Source organism: Macrobrachium rosenbergii, chromosome 41 (genome assembly GCF_040412425.1).
Source record: "Macrobrachium rosenbergii isolate ZJJX-2024 chromosome 41, ASM4041242v1, whole genome shotgun sequence".
Taxonomy (NCBI): domain Eukaryota; kingdom Metazoa; phylum Arthropoda; class Malacostraca; order Decapoda; family Palaemonidae; genus Macrobrachium; species Macrobrachium rosenbergii.
The window spans coordinates 78,833,160-78,839,625 of NC_089781.1; positions in this window are offsets into that span (position 1 = coordinate 78,833,160).

Sequence of the window (6,466 nt, forward strand, 5' to 3'; positions counted from 1 at the left end):
ATAATAATAATAATAATGGAAAAATAAAATCCTCAATAGTATGTATGTATATAGCTATATACATAGATACTATTGCGGACTTTATTTTTCCATTTACGATCACGAGAAAGTGATGATATCAAATAATGATAATAACAATAGTAACAATTTGCATTTATATCCTAATCCCCTCTAATTCTAACCAGAAACGAAATCCTTTGCAGGCAAGATCCAAAAGATGTACATTTAATCCCCCTAAAAATAGAGCAGAGTTTCCATATCTTCATCTTCTTAAAGGATAATACCGAGAATTTTTGGTGTACAGCTTTCGACAAACTTAAATCATATTGGTGTTATAAACCGTGAAAAACTAACGGTATTAATAATTATAATTTCTTGCATTTTTAAAAATTATTTTTGACATATTTTTCAAGTTTACTTGGAACCTAGAATTTTGACGAATGAAAATGGATAAAAAATGAAGTAAACATATTTTAAAAATCAAGTATTAAAACCAATAAAAAAATCACGAATTCCATTGAACCTTTAGATAAATTAATATTATATAGAATAAGTATAAAACCTTAGTCGACACGCAGAGATAAAAAAAGGAATCAGATGCAAGTAAGATTAAAAGATATTTATTAACAATGATAATGATAATGGGAAAGAAGACATTCGTAATGAAAGAAATTATAAGACAATAATAACAAAAGTGATGATATAAATCGGAAAAATTATGGTGATCATGAAGAAGAAAAAGAAAGAAGAGTAACAATGATATTAAAGAAAACGGAGAAGACGGGAAACTAATAGCAATAATGTAGAAGAAGAAGAAGAAGAAGAAGAAGAAGAAGAAGAAGAAGAAGAAGAAGAGAGATAAGAAAGAAGAAAGAGAAAACAGTAACATGATCAATGAAGAACACGAAGATGAAAAAAGCGGATAATAATAATAATAATAATAATAATAATAATAATAATAATAATAATAATAATAATAATAATAATAATATAGAAGAATAGGGAAAATCAGAAGAAGAAGAAGAAGATGAAGAAAAAGGATAAGATGAAAAAAGCGGATAATAATAGAATAATAATAATAATAATAATAATAATAATAATAATAATAATAATAATAATAATAATAATAATAAGAAAAAGAAGGATAAAAGAAGAAAGAAAGAAGACAGAAAGAAAGAAAGAAAGATAAAAAAAGAAGGAAAGAACAGCAACATGTTCAATGAAGAAAACGAAGATGAAAAAGAACGAATAATAATAATAATAATAATAATAATAATAATAATAATAATAATAATAATAATAATAATAAGAATAGAAGAAAAAGGAGAAGAATAAGAGGAAGGAGATAAGAAAAAAGAAAGAACAGTAACATGGTCATTGAAGAACACGGAGATGAAAAAAAAGCGGATAATAATAATAATAAAGAAAATAACCACATAGAAGAAGGAGGGGGAGGAGGAAGAGGACTCTCACTTAAATATAGGTCGCGGTCTAGAAAAAAAGCGAAGCGCGGAGTACATCAGCGGAATACCTCATCCAGCCGTATTGGACGACCAAGTGGATGCTTCGTACGATGTGCCAGCCTTCCATATTGGATGAGGACTGTAATAACTTCTTCCTTCGTCCTCTCTGCGATGGCGCGAGATAGGGAAAAATTTGTGATGACGTCACACCTCCCGCTCGCCAATTCGGTGAGTCCCGATGCACGATACTAATCTGGAAAGAGACGATATCGAGGAAAATATATTTTTGTATCTTATTTCCGACTCTCGTTTCTGTTAGGGGGTTTCCACTGTCCCGGTTCTGCAGAGGCCTAAGATTGCCGCTGTGTTTGTGATATACTACATACATCATATTACACATACATATATATATATATATATGTGTGTGTGTATGTATGTAATGTATATATATATATATATATATATATATATATATATATATATATATATATATATATATATATATAAACATTATATATATATAAATGCACAAACATTAGGTATAAATGCCTTTTAATATCCAATTCGCTACTTCGGAAATATCACTGAAGGGGAATTATAAGTGATAACATTATATTTATATATATACATACATACATACATACATACATACATACATACATATATATATATATATATATATATATATATATATATATATATAGATAGATAGATAGATAGATAGATAGATAGATAGATAGATAGATAGATAGATAGCTATATGTTATATATATATATATATATATATATATATATTATATATATATATATATATATATATATATATATATATATATATATATATATATAAATATATATATCTTATTTGCCTTCCCTCCTTAAAGGGGGTTAATGTTAACTTTCCGATTGTCAGCAAGTATTTTTGGAATAACTTTGCAAGCCTTCTCCAAAATCACGACACACTAACAATAAGGTATCCAATGCACTGCCTAGACCTACAGGAACACAATGCATTTTAAGGAATGGAAATTGTGATTTTTTTTACACGTTTTACACGATCCTAAGTATTACCTTTTGTAATAGTGGTTATTTTTTCATAATTCTGGTGCAATAAAATACACATCTCCACTCGATTCATTAAAGATGAATCTGCTTCACAGTTTTTTATCCTCAAATTTTAAAAGAGAAGTTAATATGCTAATTAACTCGACAATTACACCTCTATAAAATTTCTGTTCATAAGAAAAAAGTAAAACCTCTCCCTCTTTCACCGTTTATTAGCTTATCTTTTTCATCATTTTCTATACATTTTACATTTTATCTCATCTCTCTCTCTCTCTCTCTCTCTCTCTCTCTCTCTCTCTCTCTCTCTCTCTCTCTCTCTCTCTCTCTCTCTCAGGTTTTGTTGAATACTCATGATTTTTCGTCACCAGTATATGCGATTTTTTCATTGACTTGCAATGTTCACATTGAAATCAGATCCATAAACAATGCTTAAAATGTAATTGTAGTTATCACATTGCCTTCTCAAATGCTTAAAATGTTTCGGTTCTTCAAAGCCTCTGTGCAGAATAGGTAAGCAATTATAATGTAGACTGGTTTTCCCAGTATAATAAAAGCTGTGACACGGTTCAACCTGGTCCTGCAAGAAAAGCGTCCTAATGGACTTCTCTTAGTAATGACGAAACCGCCTCTTTACAAGAGGTTTACAAGAGGCAGGATAAATGACTCAGACAGACGACGTCATTTGAAATCATTTTGCAAAATGTGTGAATATCCTTGTTCGATTTCCATAGCTCCTATGGATAAACAGAGTGAAAATTATAGCAACTGATTTCAGTAAGACGAAGAGAATAGGTTCAAACAAATGCTTGAGTGCTCAGTTTGTCCCTGGTTTCTCAACTTGAAGCAGAGCTAGGACAACTTGTTTTAAAATTCTGTCGCATAAACGTAGCATAACAAAACAGAGTCCGTTTTCATTTATAAGCAGTTACTCTCAAGGATTGGAGGCTTATAAATACCACATGCAAAGTCTTGAAAGTTATTTGGAAGTCTGTTTTAAGTTCACTGCAAAATGTAACTTCGAGAGAAACAATAATAATGTCCTTATTCGGTCCACTTTTACCAAAAAGTATTTAGTAGTTACTCTGCTGTTTTAAGTGTCGAATGTGGGTCACAGTTATCACGCAACATCACGCTACCACTTTAACAGTATTTAGTGCCTGCCTACGTTGTTTTCACATGAAGTATTTCTTACTTATAGATCTACACTTACACAACATAATTTAGTGGCTACTGCATGCCAACACTAAATAGAAGTTGAAGGTCAGTATAGGCTGTAGTAGCCAGAGCAAGTCACGAATTGACGGAACCTGTTCTTTTCATCTCACTGCTATCACCTGCTGTCCTTTTCGCCCTGTGCTATTCATAAACCTTTTGGAAATCCAACAAGAATAAACGCAAATTTTGCAAAATTATTTCAGGTCACGTCATCTGTCTAAGTATTAAACTTGCCTCTTTCAAGAGGCCGTTTGATCATCGCTGAGAGGAGTTCATTAGAACATTTGTCTTGTAGGAACAAGGCCGAACTGCGTCTTAAGTTTTTTCACAGTTGGATAACCAGAAAACAAACTGCGGAGTTCGTCTTCGTCTGCAATTAAACTGAGGAACAAACGCCACCGATATCTTCATCTACAATAAAGCTAGAAAGCAAACTATCGAGATGTACTGGGACGTTGTTTTAACTTCCGCGGAGTAAAAGATCATTAAAATCATGAAAAGATAAATTTAAACAAATCCTGAAAAGAAATTTTCCCGTCGCAGGTAAAGATCGTCTAAAAGCTAGAATGAAGCCATTCAAAATTCAGGAGGCAGACATCCCTCTCAAAGAAAGCAGGCCACCGCCATCTTAATGTAACGCAAACACTCAATGTATAATTCTGTCTTCACATGATGACAATAACAAAAAGTGGGGGAAAGGGTAGGGGGAGGGTAAGGGTAGGGGGAGGGTAAGGGATGTGAGGCTTGTACTCTGTGTCTCTCTCCCGTGTTATGAAGAGTGTTTGGGATTGTGGGGTTGGTTGGGGTTGGGGGCGGGGGGGCTGGACAGAGAGGGAAAATAAATTTTTCAAAAAAAGATAGGCTTGCTGTTGGACGCTTTTCTGAAGTGGTAGGCAAACAGAAGCCGACAGAGAGAGAGAATTAAAAAAATCTTCGTACTGAAAAAAATTGAATTCGGATTACGAGTAACAACAGAGCATATGATCTCGGAAGGTGAAAAGAAAAAAAATGAGATCTACTCTACGCCTGCTGGAAAATAAACGGGTGCCTGTTTTATTTATTTCTCTCTCTCTCTCTCTCTCTCTCTCTCTCTCTCTCTCTCTCTCTCTCTCTCTCTCTCATAAGGGTCGAGATCCGGGTAAACGTGAGCAGCGTTGTTTGACATATCAGCTTTGTCAAAACAGACAAATTTCGGATACTGTCCTTGTGAGAGGTTCTCACTTTTTTTTCCTTATTTATCCCTTTATCGTTTTCTTCAGTAAGTAGTTATTGTTCATCCTGAGTCGGTCCAATATCATTTGATTGTTCAGTAACAAGTAGTGCTTTAACGATATGGATTTCTTTGCTAATTACTTACTTGCTTTTGGAATTACATCTCAGTGACTAAGGCTTGATAACGGAAGGTGACCTTCAATAAGAAAGCATTCATACAACTCGACGCCATCTCTGTTCTACCTTATCCGTGCTTGCATAAATCCAGATTAATCCAAACCAAAAACCTACCTCGACCTCAGATAAGAAATCAAGCCAGATATATCGCTTTATATCTCCTAAGACCTTTACTTCCCTCGTCATCACGTCCACGGCAGAAAGGTTGCTGTCCTCTGTAATGCATGCACACATGATGATTTTCTCACCCTCAAGACTCCGATCGAAAGCAGCAATATTCTTTGAAGGACGGAGAACGTCAAACTCCATAGACGCAATTGATTGATTTATGCAGAGATACAAGGGGGTGATATGGGATCAAAAATCCCAAAGCAGGGACAACGTAGGGTTCAAAAAACGGGTTATACTCGTATTAATCAAATAATTTCATCTCTGCGGACGAAGAGGGAAAAGGGTTACAAAGATGTAAACCAAGCACATATGTCTGAATACATTTGTTTTGTGTGAGCGTCTGAGTTGGCAGAACATGCCAGCAGTTTGCAGTATAATACTAAAGGAAAATATTTTTCCCACTAGAAAATATGAAGGAAAAGTGTGTGTTGTAAATTCCACAATTATGGGGTGTCATGAAAATGATCTAGAAAACCACTTCAGGGACCTATCTATATAAGTATATCTTAGTTTAACCAGACCACTGAGCTGGTTAACAGCTTTCCTAGGACTGGATCTATCTATATGGACACTTGCCTGAGAGTGTGTTCGATTCCCGATCGACGAGGAAGGCTGTGGCAAGATCTTGGGCTGTGGCACATCCCATTAGATATCATCACACCTCTGTTGAACTGAGCAGTGAAGTGCAACTGCATGCGTGCATAGTACGTGGTAAAGTAGTTGGATGACTTGTGTGGGTCACAACCAGGGTACGGGGCAAGCAAATATAATTCTAAAAGATTTGCCGAAAGCCAGGTTAACATTCTCAGAAGTCTCCCTCTGAGAAGAAAAGTGTGTGTATATATATATATATATATATATATATATATATATATATATATATATATATATATATATATATATATGTATATATATACAGTAGATATATGTATACACGCACGCACACACTTTGCCAAACGCCTCCTTCCTCTTTGAAGGGGGTGAAGCCAGACGAATACAGCCCTCTGGGGTATCAGAAAGTCTCAGGGGTAATGTTTGGAAGCTCCGTGCCCTTTTCTTGACCCCAACAGAAGCTGCTATCTATATGCAGCTGGATGGATTGGCAGGTAGAAGGCCAGGAGCGACCCACTGACTTACCAAAGTTTGCCCGAATGCTGCTCCAC